Source organism: Schistocerca piceifrons, chromosome 5 (genome assembly GCF_021461385.2).
Source record: "Schistocerca piceifrons isolate TAMUIC-IGC-003096 chromosome 5, iqSchPice1.1, whole genome shotgun sequence".
NCBI classification, from domain to species: domain Eukaryota; kingdom Metazoa; phylum Arthropoda; class Insecta; order Orthoptera; family Acrididae; genus Schistocerca; species Schistocerca piceifrons.
Window position 1 is genome coordinate 357,721,971 of NC_060142.1, and position 16,551 is coordinate 357,738,521.

The 16,551-nt window shown below is 40.0% G+C and overlaps 1 protein-coding gene across 1 annotated transcript in view; it reads left to right on the plus strand.

Annotated features, from left to right (window-relative positions):
- Nucleotides 1–15,140, plus strand: part of LOC124797871 (U3 small nucleolar ribonucleoprotein protein MPP10) — an 86,445-nt gene extending 71,305 nt beyond the window's left edge. The window contains exon 11 of the mRNA XM_047260959.1: nucleotides 14,981–15,140. The gene's annotated coding sequence lies outside the window, so the exon portion shown is untranslated. The remainder of the gene's footprint in view (nucleotides 1–14,980) is intronic.
- Nucleotides 15,141–16,551: the final 1,411 nt, after the last annotated feature.

Sequence of the window (16,551 nt, forward strand, 5' to 3'; positions counted from 1 at the left end):
ACACAGAAGAGCAAGTTATTAGCTAATAGGCAATAAAGAGTCAAGTTTCTCTGAAGAGTTCTTGTTCTCCTGGTTACAAATAATCCTATCCAGTATTAATTGCGAGGGGTTTCTTACACACACAAAAAAAAAAGATGGCAGGATGTCAAACTGGCCGAATGGGAGCAGAAGAGGCGCTACAGGACATTTTAATTTCCACTGTCCTGAAATAGTTTGATGGCATCCATTACAAAATATACACATTTGAGTTCCACAGAGCAAAATACAGTGACGTGCAGTATAACAACATTGTTTGAAGATGTGTGGCACCTCACTGCACACTTAAGACCAAATAACGTGTCTTACATATTGTCGAAGATATATATTTTATGTATCAGACTCTTGAAAAAGATGTGAGCTACAAAATGAACTTATTTTTGAAAAGTCTTTTTCTTTTATTTTTGACATTCTGATGCGCAGAGCAGTCTGAGCTATAGTTGGGGGGGAGGGGCGGGTTGTCTCCACGTGACCCGTTTTTACATTTAGTGATTTTTCTGTTTCCTCTTCGTTTACTGCTCTCACGTCAAATGAAAACAAGATGGATTTTTTTGGGAGCTATCAAGTAAATTAAAATACATTCACATAATTACGGAAGGGTAAACTATGTTACTAGTTTTAATGATTAATGGAAAATCTCATATAAAGATGTGAAACAAATACTAACAAAGAGATAGAGGGGCTGGCCAGTACTTACCTCAGCTCAGTACAGCTGATAGATACACAAAACAGAACAGAAAATTTTTATCCTAGCTTTCAGAACTTTGTTCCTTTGTCGGGGGGGGGGGGGGGGGGGGGGGGAAGGGGGAAGAAGGGAAAGTGGATTCAGTTACTCACAACCCAGGTTATTGAAGCAACAAGGGAAAGGTAAACAGAGAGGGTAGCAAAGATGGAGGCATGGGTGTCAGAGGGAAGCCAAAGATATTCTATTGTAAGTACTGTGCCAGCTTCAAACCAAAGGGGATGCATATAGAAGTGAAGAGGTATATAGTATAAAGGTAAACACAACTATGTAAGATGAAAAGATGCGTGAATGGCTAAAGAGGAAAGGAAAAGAGGAGAAGACTGAAGAGTAAATGGGAGTGAGGTTGGTTAACGTAGGTTCAGTCCAGGGTGATGGCGGGATGAAAGGATGTGTTGGAGTACAAGTTCCCATCTCTGCAGTTTCGAGGGACTGCTGTTGGGTGGGAGAAGCCAAATGGCACGTACGGTGTAGCAGGCTCCTAGGTCCCTAGAATTATGCTGGACGGCATGCTCTGCTACTGGGTATTGGACATCTCCTAGGCGGACAGTTAGTCTGTGCCCGTTCATGCGCTCAGCCAGTTTAGTTGTCGTCATACCAGTGTAAAAGGCTGTGCAGTGCAGGCATGTCAGCTGATAAATGACGTGTTGTTTCACATGTGGCCCTGCCTTGAATTGTGTATGTTTTACCAGTAGCGGGGCTGGAGTAAGTGGTTGTGGGGGGATGCATGGGGCAGGTTTTGCAGCGGGGTCGGTTACTGGGGTAGGAACCACTGGGTAGAGAAGGTGGTCTGGGAGTATTGTAGGGTTTGACAAGGATGTTACGGAGGTTAGGGGGGCGACCAAAGGTAACTCTGGGTGGTGTGGGGAGAATATTGTCAAGGGATGATCACATTTCAGGGCTTGACTTGAGAAAGTCATATCCCTGGCGGAGTAATTTGTTGATGTATTCGAGGCCAGGATAATATTGGGTGACAAGGGGGATGCTTCTGCGTGGTCTGGGGGTAGGAACATTATTGTTGGACAGGGAGGAATGTATTGCTCAGGAGATCTGTTTGTGGACGAGGTCTGCAGGATAGTTGCGGGAGAGGAAAGCACTGGTCAGGTTATTGGTGTAATTGTTGAGGGATTTGTCACTGGAGCAGATACGTTTGTCACGAATACCTAGGCTGTAGGGAAGGGAGCATTTGTTGTGAAATGGATGGCAGCTATCAAAGTGAAGGTACTGTTGTTTGTTTGTGGGTTTGATGCCGACAGAGGTGTGGATGTGAGCTTCAACAAGATGAAGGTCAACATCCAGGAAGGTGGCTAGGGTTTTGGAGAAGGACCAGGTGAAATTCAGATTCAAAAACAAGTTGAGGTTATGGAGGAAATTAAGGAGTGTTTCTTCACCAAGAGTTCAGACCACAAAGATGTCATCTATAAGCCTATACCAGGCCAGGGGAAGCAGCTGTTGGGTCTTCAGGAAAGCCTCTTCCATGTGGCCCATGAAGAGGTTGGCATAGGACGGAGCCATCCCACTTCTGATGGCCGTTTCCCTGATTTGTTTGTAGGTCTGACCTTCAAAAGTGAAGTAATTATGGGTGAGGATGAAGTTGGTAAGTGTGATAAGGAACGAGGTTTTCGGAAGATCTTCGGGTGGGCCTTGGGAGAGGTAGTGTTCAAGGGCAGAGAGACCATGGGTATATGGGATGTTTGTGTAAAGGGATGTAGCATCTATGGTGACAAGAAAGGTTTCAGGTGGGAGGGGAGTGGGAACGGATTTGAGGCATTCTAGGAAGTGGTTTGTGTCATTGATGTAGGATGGGAGTCTACGAGTGATAGGTTGAAGGTGTTGGTCTCTAGAGCTGAGATACAATCTGTTGGGGCTTTGAAGCCTGCCACAATGTGGTGGCCAGAATGCTTCTCTTTGTGGATTTTGGGTAATAGGTAGAAAGTAAGGGTATGTGGCTCAGGTGGAGTGAGTAGGTCTATGGAAGCTGTTGTGAGGCCTTGTGAGGGACCTTGGATTTTTAGGATTTTCTGCAGCTCAGTCTGGATGGAAGGAATGGGATCTTGGGTAACAGCTTTGTAGGTTGAGGTGTCGGAGAGTTGACGCAGTCATTCTGCCACATACTCCACACGGTCAAGTACCACAGTTATGAAGCCTTTATCCGCCGGGAGGATGACAATAGAGCGGTCTGTTTTCAGCTCCTTAATGGCACAGGATTCAATTGGGGTGATGTTGGGGGTTGTCGGGATGTTCTTCAAGGAGTGGGAGGCAACACTGGATGTGAGAAATTCCTGAAATGTTTGCAAGGGATGGTTTTGGGGGAGGGGAGGAGGATCCCTTTGAGAAGGCAGTCGTAACTGTTCTAGACAGGGTTCAAAACTGGGTCTAGTATTTAGGGGCTGTGTTTGGGTGGTGAAGTGATATTTCCAGTTGAGGTTCCGGGTGAATGAGAGATCTTTAACCAGGGCAGTGTGGTTGAATTTAGGTGTGAGGCTAAAGGTTAAGCATTTTGAACGAACAGATGTCTCTGGAGGAGAGAGGGATCTGGATGAGAGGTTTAGAACTGAATTGGGACTGGTGATATGTGGCATTTGACTGTGGTTATAGTTGAGATTTGGTCTGTGTGGGGTATGTGCTGAGATTGGGAGATTGAGTAGGGTGGTTAGGCTAGGTTTGTTGGCTGTGAGGGGGGTTTGTTGAAGGTGCTGTTGTGGTTGGTGTTTGTGAGGGATAGGGAGAGGGACCACACTTCTTAGGTGTTGCACTAGCACTGTGGATAGTTTTTTCAGGTGGTGTGTGGCGTGGAACTCAAGTTTGCAGCTGGCTTCTAGGATGATGTTCCTGAGTGTGTTCTCCAAGCAAGGGTTTGAGAGGTGGAGGACTTTGAAGAGAGATAGGAGCTGTTGGGAGTGGTGGTTACATGAAGTAGTGTAGAGATTCAGGACAAGTTGGGTAAGGGCTAAGGATTGAAGGTTCTGGAAGTCCAGGAGAGACTGGTGGCAGGAGGGATTGCACCCAGAGATGGGAACTTTTAAGGTAAGTCCTTTAGGGGTAATTCCAAAGGTTAAGCAGGACCGGAGGAAAAGCATGTGGGATTGCAGTTTGGCTACAGTGAATGCATGTTTCCGGAATGAATGTAAATAATGTGGTATAGGATTAGGGTACATAGTGGGTAACTGGTGGGTAGGGAAATTAAATAAATAAAGTTAAAATAGTAATAATAAGAAGGAATAAAACAAGGAGGGAAGGATGAGAAAGAAAATGTGTTGGTAATGTTCAATGCCAAAGGAAGACCACTAAATAAGAAAAACACTATGGATAAAGGTTGACCAGACCAAGCAAATACGCCCAGATCAGGGGAAACGAACACACGTTGCCCAAAAAAGATCACGAACGGCGCAAAAAAGATTGCGAGCGGTGCAAAAAAGATCCCGGGCGGCGCAAAAATGTCCCAAAAAAATTTGCCTGTGGCAGAGAAAGATAGCCAATGGCACAAAAAGATCGCCAGCAACACAAAATTGACGGAAAGGGATGATACTGGTAGGTGTGGAAATTTGTTAGACAAAGATTGTTGGCAGTGATTGTTGGCTGGAAAACAGCTAATAATGAACATTAAAACTGTGGAATGTTAAATAAATAAATCAGTAAATAAATAAAGGGAAGTGGACTATAAACGGAAGAAGATAATTGGAGGAAGGGAAATGAAACTAGCCCAGTTGGTGACGAATCACTGAAGAAGAGAAAGTGCTTAGATGACAGATATAAGTGATAGCTAACAAAGGGACAAAACAATGAAGGATGTGGACCATATAGGTGATCTAAATGATTAATGGAAAATCTCATATAAAGATGTGAAACAAATACTAACAAAGAGATAGAGGGGCTGGCCAGTACTTACCTCAGCTCAGTGCAGCCGATAGATACACAAAACAGAACAGACTGCTTAAGCAGTCAATTTATTCCACACTATTGGCTAGTTTCAACTGTTCGCTGCATTTCAGGTGCACATTTTCATCTTCTAGCACGTATGGCATTATGCCATAATAAAGAACCAAACACAAGACAATGTAGTACTGGTACTCCACGAAAATTTACATCCCGAAAACCACACTGAAAAGCTTCATATCTGGTTGAGGCCTATGTCATTGAGAATCTGGACATACGAATGTGCACTGTAAGGCGAACTATGCATTTTGGTATGGTTCATGAAATTCTGAAGCTCTTGGAGTATCCTCTGATGTCTTGTTTCTTTTATGATGTAATGTAAGATCTTTTAATGTTTTACACGTATGAACATACGGGCTTCCTACATCACCGTAGCTGCGAAAGCGTGGTGACACCTCTTATCTGGCGCTCTTTGACAACTGCTGAAATGAATCTATTTCTAACAGGTCACAGGAAAATATTGTGAACTGTTGTTTGGAAAGCATTACCTTCAAAGTAAATTTCATTTTGCTCAAGATAAACTATGTGCGAGAATGTATGATGGATTTCTTAAATCACAGAGTGTTTGGTCTCTTTTAAAAATCAACTCTTTGATGATGAACCATTTAGAAGAATTTTGAGCCCAGACGATCAGAGATATATGTCGGTATTAAAAATTTTGCTGGCGTATTTGTGTGATGTATTTTAAAGTGTAACATGCACTTAACAGATCAACATTATAAGTGAAAGCTTAGCTTCTCTTGTAGCTTATTAATCTTAGAGACAAATATTATATGAGAAAGCTTTGCTTTTCTTGTAGCAACACTATGTATATTAATTTAAACCATTAACTTTTCTTGTTGGTGGAATTCGAATTTATACTTTCATAATAAGAAATTATGCTGTGTACATGTTGCTGCACATCAAAGATCTTTCCAAAACATGTTTTTTCCCCCTGAGTATCATTTTCTAAAGTGCTGGGAAATTCTACGCTGCTGTATAAAAGCATATCCTATCAAAGGATAAGTTTTGCAGTTCCGAGGAAAAGTATACTGTCACTTAGCACGGCAAAAGTGTATTTTCACCCGGGAGAAAATGTATTTTTAACCGGGAGATCCGGGAATTTTTTCTCCTTGTCCACGTGTACACTGTGATATGGTTGTTATGAAGTATCCACCAGATAAGTGATTCGTATAGCATTTGAGTTTCAGTAATACATCACAATTTTATTCTTAACTATTATTTTTTGTGATTTTAAGGACCATTACGATTATATCAATTCACTACAGTGTGCAACACTTCCGATGGGTCAACTTACTCTGAGTTTCTAGGCATCTGCCGGCCGGAGTGGCCAAGCGGTTAAAGGTGCTACAGTCTGGAACCGCGCGACCGCTACGGTTGCAGGTTCGAATCCTGCCTCAGGCATGGATGTGTGTGATGTCCATAGGTTAGTTAGGTTTAAGTAGTTCTAAGTTCTAGGGGACTGATGACCTTAGAAGTTTAGTCCCATAGTGCTCAGAGCCATTTGAACCATCTAGGCATCTAATAATCCCTTTCATTTTGGTATGTGACCAAAACTAGATATTTACATGTGTGTTCCCCTTGTTCTCTATACTTTTACTTCAGTTTTCAATACCAGAGAATAGTTTCTTTCCTTTGTCCCAAGAACTAAGTTACATTAAATTGATCAGGAGTTTATTGTTGTCTACACTGCCTCTGAAAGTTCCAGTATTTCACCAGAAATCTTTTGAATCAACTGGTGTCCTGTGGAGGTCCGCAAATCATTCTTGCTCACTGATCAAAATTGGCAACCAAGACCAACTAGTCTACTTGCAACTACTTTTACCTAGAAAACTATATAAATCCACAACCAAAAATTATTTCCGCAAAACAGGTAGAAACTAATTACCCCATAAAAAGGATTACTTATTAATAAATAAATAAATAATGCTCGAAGATAATTAACCTTCGTGTCATTATTACAGTTTTGTTTCAAAGTGCAATGAAATTCTTAAAAAAGTGTTGGTAGTTAGAGGGAAAACATGTCATTTACCTTGGATGTCCTTTACAATGAACAAAATTGAGGAACTAGTAGAGATGTAAGCACTAATATGCTCAATCATTCCACAGCACAGCATTAACTATGGGAGAGAAAATTATTGTTTTACTGAGCAATTTGTACTCTTCATATAAAGCAAAAAAATATAATTCTCTTATGCAGTAGTCACTATGCAAATAGTACTTCTTACGTAGCACTGCCAGAACTTCCACAACCACATTCAGTTACTTTATCCTACACCTTCCTATCCCACAAATTCCTATAGAGATGACCTCGTGTGTGAACCTCTCGTCTCTATACCGTCATAACCTCCTGCCTTACTACTACTACTACTACTACTACTACTACTTATTATTTTGCCTGCCCCCCCTCAACCTAGGCACCTGGGTACTCAGATCCTAAAACCCATTTATGCTGTCACCACCATCCAGTCACCAGCACTTACCTAAACTCAGTATGAAAGTTAACAGAATTTTCAACTCATTTTGTATATATTTGTGTGTGTGTGTGAGCTGTCATAAAAGCCACCTCTCTTTTTCTTCCTGTCACTGATCTGACATTCAGTGTGTCTATCCTGATTGGAGCTAGCTTCTTTCGCCAAGCCTGCTCTTGACTCAGTAGCCTTCACCCATACGTCAGCGTATGGGGAACGCTCTTCTGGTTTCAATGGCTGATGTTGAAGGTCTTGACATCTTTGTTTTGGCATATCTGATGCCAAAGCACCTCCTTTACCCAGGCAAGGGACTGGCAACACTTTAGGTGATGTTATGGATTCCAGAAACTTTGGTCAAGTGAAACACAACTTGCGCTTCTCGCATGTGACATCCTAAAAACCATGGCTCAAGGCAGTCAGGGAGAAGTACAGTAGAGCGTCGGTCAACCGAACGACCGCTTAACCGAACTGTGTACTCGCTCGCACCTGTTACTCTCCCACCCTACTGTCCATCATCCCCCTCACTCCCAAACCAAGTTTCCCACAGTAGTTGCCGCACTGGGCCACCGCTGGCGGAACATTGCTTCTAATGGAGCCTTCACGAGGCGCTTCTGACCGGCCAAGCCGCCAGTCGCTGTGTTTCAACAATCAGCACACTTCTGTCGGCTGGGCACTGGCAGAAGAAGTAGCGGCAGTATCAAAGCTGTTCACAGCAACAGCTGCGCCAGTTTAGAGTTGAGGCGTGGCGCTCCGCGCAGTTTGAAGGATTGTGCGCCCCCAAGAAGAGCTTCTCACGGTGCAAACAGTCACCTTCTTTTTTCTGTTACGACCACTTGTGTGCTGCTGCGTGAAGAAGTGAACTTGGCGATACAAAATGCTTAAACGTAAACGTGTTGTCCTTTCCATGAGGGACAAGTACGGGATTATTAAAAGATTAGAAGAAGGTGAATCTGCAACCACTTTATCCAATGAGTACAAGGTGGGGAAGTCGACAATTACAGATATAAAAAAAGAAAAGACGAGCATAGCAAATTTTATAGCTATGCTTGATCCTACTGTACAGTAGTTCTTCTTGGCAAATAAACATGTACAGTTCAATTATCCGAACAAACCAGTTTTCCGAACACCCACGTCCCCCAATTCGGATAATCGATGCTCTACTGTAGTATTTTTTTCATTTCCAAAGAGCATTTGACTCAGGACCATACCTAAACTTGCTGATAAAACTATGATCACATGGGGTAGCCTTATCATACTGTAATACACAAACAACAGCACAGATGCAATGAACGAAGTTCGTTCTTCTTCCACAGACAAGTGAACAACAGTTGAAAATGTAGACACAAACATAGAACCAATCCAGATACTGGTACAAGCAGATAAGTATGAACAAAATATGATAGTAAGTACCTGGAGCACTCAAGAGGGGGCTATGGTAGGTGGCGCAGCAGGTGCTGTGCCCTGTGCACAAGTCATGTGGCTTACCACAGGTCTACACAGATGCCACTTATAGAATATTTAAAATGTAACACACCAATGGCATGGTGTGGTGGCATGTATCCAAATAGTATGTAAAGGGTTATAGCAATAAAAAAACAAAATTTACGATTGGTTTGAGGATTTCTTGGCATAGAGGATGTAGCATGTTATCTTGATTGGAGAGTTGTGAAGAGATTTGGAAGTAACTTCAGTTATGCCAAAGGGAAGTATGTATGGACCCTTGATGTTTGTATTACATATTAATGACCTGACAGACAATATTAACAGTTTGCAGATGATGCAACTTGTTGTGATTAAGTTGTTGTTGTTGTCTTCAGTCCAGAGATTGGTTTGATGCAGATCTCCATGCTACTCTATCCTGTGAAAGTTTAATCATCTCCAAGTAACTACAGCAGCCTACATCCTTCTGAATCTGCTTAGTGTATTCATCTCTTGGTCTACCTCTACGATTTTTACCCTCCCCGCTGTCCTCCAATGATAAATTTGTGATCCCTTGATGCCTCAGAACATGTCCTACGAACTGATCCCTTCTTATAGTCAAATTGTGCCACAAATTCCTCTTCTCCCCAGTTCTGTTCAGTACCTCCTCATTAGTTACATGATCTACCCATCTAATCTTCAGCATTCTTCTCTAGCATCACATTTCGAAAGCTTCTATTCTCTTCTTGTCCAAACTATTTATCGTCCATGTTTCACTTCCATACATGGCTACACTCCATACATATACTTTCAGGAACGACTTCCTGCCATTTAAATCTATACTTGATGTTTTCAGAAATGCTTTCCTTGCCATTGCCAGTCTACATTTTATATCATCTCTACTTCAACCATCATCAGTAATTTTGCTCCCCAAATAGCAAAACTCATCTACGACTTTAAGTGTCTCATTTCCTAATCTAATTCCCTCAGCATCATCTGATTTAATCTGACTACATTCCATTACCCTCATTTTGCTTTTGTTGATGTTCATCTTATATCCTCCTTTCAAGACACTGTCCATTCCTTTCAACTGCTCTTCCAGGTCCTTTGTTGTCTCCGACAGAATTACAATGTCATCGGCAAACCTAAAAGTTTTTATTTCTTCTCCATGGATTTTAATTCGTACTCCAAATTTTTCTTTTGTTTCCTTTATTGCTTGCTAATATACAGATTGAATAATATCGGGGATAGGCTACAACCCTGTCTCACTACCCCCTTCCCAATGATTGCTCCCCTTTATTGCCCCTTGACTCTTATAACTGCCATCTGGTTTCTGTACAAATTGTAAATAGCCTTTTGTTCCCTGTAATTGACTCCTACCATCTTCAGAAATTGAAAGAGAGTATTCCAGTCAACATTGTCAAAAGCTTTCTCTAAGTCTACATATGCTAGAAACATATGTTTGCCCTTCCTTAATCTATCCTCTAAGATAAGTCATGAGGTCAGTATTGCCTCATCTGTTCCAACATTTCTATGGAATCCATACTGATCTTCCCCAAGGTAAGCTTCTACCAGTCCTTCCATATGTTAGTATTTTGCAACCGTGACTTATTAAACTGATAGTTCGGTAATTTTCACACTTGTCAACACCTTCTTTCTTTGGGATTGGAATTATTATATTCTTCTTGTCTCACACATCCTGGTCACAAGATGGTAGAGTTTTGTCATGGCTGGCTCTCCCAAGGCTTTCAGTAGTTCTAATGGAATGATGTCTACTCTCGGGGCCTTGTTTTGACTTTGTTCTTTCGTTGCTCTGTCACATTCTTCACACAATATCATATCTCCCATTTCATCTTCATCTATGTCCTCTTCCATTTCCATAATATCGCCCTCAAGTACATCACCCTTGTGCTCTTTCCACCTTTCTGCTTTCCCTTCTTTGCTTAGAACTGGTTTTCTATTTGAGATCTTGATATTCATACAAGTGGTTCTCTTTTCTCCAAAGATCTCTTTAATTTTCCTGTAGGCAGTATCTGTCTTACCCCTAGTGATATATGCCGCTGTGTCCTTACATTTGTCCTCTAGCCAATCCTGCTTAGCCATTTTACACTTCTGTTGATCTCCATTTTGTGATGTTTGTATTCCTTTTCCCTGCGTCATATACTGCATTTTTATATTTTCTCCTTTCATCAATTAAATTCAGTATCTCTTCTGTTACCCAACAATTTCTACTAGCCCTCATCTTTCTACCTAGTTGATCCTCTGCTGCCTTCACTTTTTCAGCTCTCAAAGCTACCCATTCCTCTTCTGTTGTATTTCTTTCCCCCATTCTTGTCAATTGTTCCCTGATGCTCTTTCTGAAACTCTCTACAACTACTGGTTCTTTCAGTTTATCCAGGTCCCATCACCTCAAACTCCCACTTTTTTATATTTTCTTCAGTTTTAGTGTAGATTTCATAACCAACAAATTGTGGTCAGAGCCCACATCTGCCCCTGGAAATGTCTTACTATTTAAAACCTGGTTCCTTATTCATTCCTTACCCCGATTCTATATTCACTCACTAATTTTCCTTCTCTTCCTTTTCCTGCTCTTAAATTTCAGTCTCCCATTACTGTTAAATTTTTGTCTCCCCTCACTATCTGAATGATTTCTTTTATCTCATCATACATTTCTTCAGTCTCTTAGTCATCTGCGGAGCTAGTTGGCATATAAACTGTGGTAGGCATGGGCTTCGTGTCTATGTTGGCTACATTAATGTGATCACTATGCTGTTTGAAGTACCTTACCTATGCACCTATTTTTTTTATTCATTATTAAACCCTCTCCTGCATTACCCCTATTTGATTTTGTATTTATAGCCCTGTGTCCATCTGACCAAAAGTCTTGTTCCTCCTGCCGCCGAACTTCACTAATTCCCACTATATCTAACTTTAACCAATCCATTTCCCTTTTTAAATTTTCTAACCTACCTGCCCAAGTAAGGGATCTGACATTCCACACTCCAATCCATAGATTGCCAGTTTTGTTTCTTCTGATAATGATGTCTTCCTGAGTAGTCCCCTCCAGAGATCTGAATGGGGACTATTTTACCTCTGGAATATTTTACACAAGAGGATGTCATCATAATTTAACCAAACAGTAAAGCTGCATGCCCTCGGGAAAAATTACAGCTGTAGTTTCACCTTGTTTCACCCATTTGTGGTACCGGCACAGCAAGGCCATTTTGGTTAATGTTACAAGGCCAGATCAGTCAGTCATCCAGACTGTTGCCCCTGCAACTACTGAAAAGGCTGCTGCCCCTCTTCAGGAACCACACATTGTATCTAGCCTCTCAACAGATACCCTACTGTTGTGGTTGCACCTACAGTATAGCTATCTGTAGATACGCAAGCTTCCCCACCAACGGCAAGGTCCATGGTTCATGGACGCCTTTGCTCTTAGTCATTAAGTGAAGGCCATCGGCCTCTGTGTTGTCCGTGGCGAGATATAATGCCTGAAACTTGGTATTCTCATCTCTCTTGATGTTGTGGATCACAGATATTGAATTCCCAAATGGAATGTCCCATGCGTCTAGCTCCAACTATCATTCCGCATTCAAAACCTGTTAATTTCCATTGTGTGGCCACAATAATGCCGGAAGCCATGTCACATGAGTCACCTGAGTACAGAGTAGAGCTTCACCAGTGCACTTCCCTTTTATACCTTGTGTACGCAGTATTACCTCAATTTATGTATGTGCATATTGCTATCCCATGACTTTTGTAACCTCAGTGTGTAGCCAATGGAGAAAGTCTAATATCATACTATTGTGGTATCAGTAAAAGAAAAGGGGAATTGGCCATTTTTATTAAATTGTAGGCCCTGCAGGTTAATGAATATTGTATTTAAAAGCTCTGTGTACATCTTCAGAACAGTGTATCTGGATACACACGAACTAATAGTACATAAGTGTACACATCACCAGTATGAAATACTCTAGGTTCCAATAAACAGTTCGAGAAAGTGTTAACAAGATTATGCAGGCCTAGTCGGAGAATCTTCATATATGGAGACTTATTGATTTTCTTTTGGTTATTTTCATTGAGATTATTACAAATTTTCAGTATTCAACTTCGGATAATTTTCCCACTCTAAAATTTCCAACAATAATTGAAGATAATTAACAACTGGACTACCTTAAGTACATTAAGATGGAATTTGCGAGATCACTGATGCAAACACTTTCTTTTACCAAAATGAATTTCAACCAAATTTTGACTACATTAACAGTCTCTTAATTTTGAAAATACTGAAAGATATAATGTTTTGAACCTTTTTTGTGTTATTAAGTGCATGCAGAAATGTTTCTACATTTTTTCTACTTCCTTTTTTCTATGTTACCACACTGTTGAATGATGCATTTCATAATAAAACATGCCATGTTGGAACACAAGTATGTACTTGCGACTACAACTTACACGCAGTAAGTACACTCAGTGCTGCAAAGTCACCAGCTTCCTTTTGATGTGTGTTGGTCAGTTACGTTCACTGTTCATACATAAAACAAGAGTTGTTGATCTAACCAAACTGAAGTTTGAATTCTGAGACTATATGGCATCTCGTTGGATGGTGTGTCTAAATATTTTCAATGTATTAATGAAGTGCCTGCTGGTCAAATATATTGAGTTTTAGCAAGAGAATCCACGCCCTCACCGACATTTATTGTGTTATAAAAATGTTAAACAGCACAGTAAATGTTCTTCCTTTGTAGCTAGTCCATGTGTAGTTTTGTTTGAGTGTCAATTTTATGGATCAGTTGCATGTCATGTTTTATTGTTATACATCCTCCTTTGGTACATTGTATATGACACCTAATGTAAAGAAATGAGCAGTAGTGGCAATAGTATAGAAATATCAGGAATTAAACAAGACAGAATGTAAGGTTCTATTTGATGCAGACAGACAGTTAAACAATGTAGGAGAAGACAGATTGCTACCTACTGTATAGAAGACACTTTAAGTTGCAGACAGGCAAAGACAGAATGTAAGGTTCTGTTTGATGCAGACAGACAGTTAAACAATGTAGGAGAAGACAGATTGCTACCTACTGTATAGAAGACACTTTAAGTTGCAGACAGGCACAATTGAAAGACACTTACGGAAAGCTTTCGGACACAGTCTTTGGTAAGTAACACTCTGTCTTTTCCTACATTGTTGACATTCCTACTTGGCGCTTCCATTGTTTGATTTAGACAGGTAGTTACACGTAATTTAGGCTTGCTAGTACAATGGTTTCTTCCCCTGTGCATATCGTACAACTATTATAGGATGAAAGAATGCACTTCTTGCACATTTGTATGGTGCAGCACTAAAAAGTAACTTCAGTCTCAAACTAAACAAAGGTACTTGGAATGAAATAATCCAGTATGATGTGAAAATAATTTGTGTGTTGTTAAGTGACACTAGAGAAGTGTTCTGGAAGTATGAATCTCCTTGTGATCAATGCTGTGCATGTGCTGTAGAGCTTGGGTGGAAAATTTCTGATTGCTGATTAAATGTACCCATTGTTTTATTTTCTGCAGGCAATTGAGAGTGGTCCCTCATGGGTCACTGACTAATACCATACTGTTAAAATATACCCATTGTATTATTTTCTGGAGGCGATTAGAATTGGTTGGTCATGAATCACTGAATATTACTAAGTTACATACATTGGAAGTACAGGAGGTCGTAAAAGCAATTGTGTTTAATTTCACAGTGGTATTTGTTATTTTAGGAACACAAAATTTTCATAAATTTATGAATGCAGGCATAGTGCCTTTATCACATACCTTTTATTCTTGGAATGGCTTGTTTTTACCAATGTTTCATCAAGAAAAACAATAACATATAAATGTTCATGATACTGCTGTAAAACGTTAACACTGTCATGCTACAATGCCACTGCACCCCTATTTTGGTGATACTTCTCCTTGTTGATTGTTCAGAAATTGGGCCCTGACTATGTATTGCACTTCTTTTGATAATTTTCCTATCTGAAAAAAGCTCAAAATTCTGAAATCATGACTATCATTGTACATGGACTTCAAAAAGAATGTACTACAATTCTATGAGAATTGATCTTGCTTCCATCTGTGTACTGATTCAAGGGTGGGGCTGTTTATTTTTAATAAATGCATGAAATTATAAAAATAATTTACTTCTTTTTTTGTAGACACACGTACAGAATTTGGATGTGCTGTGTATTAATTACAGATATTTGAAGGACAATTACTCATAGATAATGGCTCAATTTAACTAACTTTTCTGGATGTTATTTTAATATTAAACTGTGTTTTCTATGAAAATGGTACTGACAGCAATATTAAAATCTGTGTTCACATATTTTATTTTCAGGTTAATTTCTTCCCCTGACAGTTCGGGTCAACACTTGCTTCTGAAGTGAACTCCATCAAAATAGTGGTAACTTATCTTCTTTACTGTTTATACAGCTGTTCTGTAAATAATCACTGTATTTTTATACGTAAAGATTGTATAAACTATGGTATCAATCATATCTCTGTTGTCACTTGATACTACAATCTACACCTCAAATTAGGTTTAAATATAACATTTTAATATTGCCTCAGCTGTGTGTCATTTCACAATAGTCATTTAAATGGCATATGGCCAATGACAACACACATTCATAAAATTATGTGGTTCTACAAATGCTTTGTGTAAGAAACCTGGAGAGTACCTGAAAACTTTTCACTTATAGCTCAGCCAAAGGAAGTGTGTGTTGAGTAATTAGTCAGTAACTAGGATCTTCTATAGTCACTATTATTCTCCATTACAGAAACTAGAATGCAAATATAATGTGTGTGTGTGTGTGTGTGTGTGTGTGTGTGTGTGTGTGTGTGTGAGAGAGAGAGAGAGAGAGAGAGAGAGAGAGAGAGAGAGAGAGAGAGAGATTCCTTTTTTTCCTCTAAGGTAAGTCTTTCCACTCCCAGGATTGGAATGACTCCTTACCCTCTCCCTCTTTCCTGATGAAGCAACCTTGGGTTGCGAAAGCTTGAAATTTTTGTGTGTGTGTGTTTTTATTGTGTGTATCTATCAGCGCTTTCCCGTTTGGTAAGTCACAGCATCTTTGTTTTTTTATATATATTTTTCCCACGCGGAATTTTTTCCCTATATCACCACCTTTTAGTTCAAGACATAGACAGACAGACACAGACAGATTTCCAGAGTTACTTAGATTCTTTTCAATATTTTTAACTGCGACCCCGGAATACTCATTAACATAGTTAGAAACAGGATAAAAGGACAAGTAGATAAGTATACTGGAGCAGACCAACTTGGATTTAGAGGGGGCAGAGGAACAAGGGAAGCAATTTTGGCTTTGTTGTTGCTGTTGGAGAGCAAGATTGATGTGAACAGAACTTGATGTCCTTTCATTGGCTTAGAAAAAGCTTTTGACAATACAAACTGGGAGCTACTCTTGAGAGTTATGAAGAAAATAGGACTTAACAGGACGGCCAGAAGAATGATTAATCAACTGCATTAGAACCAAAGAACATCAATAACATAGAGGAAGTGGCAAAGATTAGAAATGAATTCCCCCTACCTCCACATTTATTTAACAAGCTATTCAGATTGTGAAGGAGAAGGGAAAGGTCATAAAGGCAAATGATGAAAGGATAGGCATATTAGATTTGCCGATGACACTGTGATTGTTGCAAGTCCTATCAAATGCTCTTAAACTGAGTGAACAAACTGAAAACAAAAGTAATGGGATACATAAAAACTGATGTCAGAACTGAGGAGGTGAAACAATTTTGTAATGTAACTACTAAAATCACAGGGGGCAATAAAGGCTTAATGAAAGTGAAGAGAAGGATAGCATTGTAAATTAGGCATTTATCACTAAGGAAAACATTATAACCTGCAAACATATGAATATAGACGTCAGAAAATACTTGGCATAG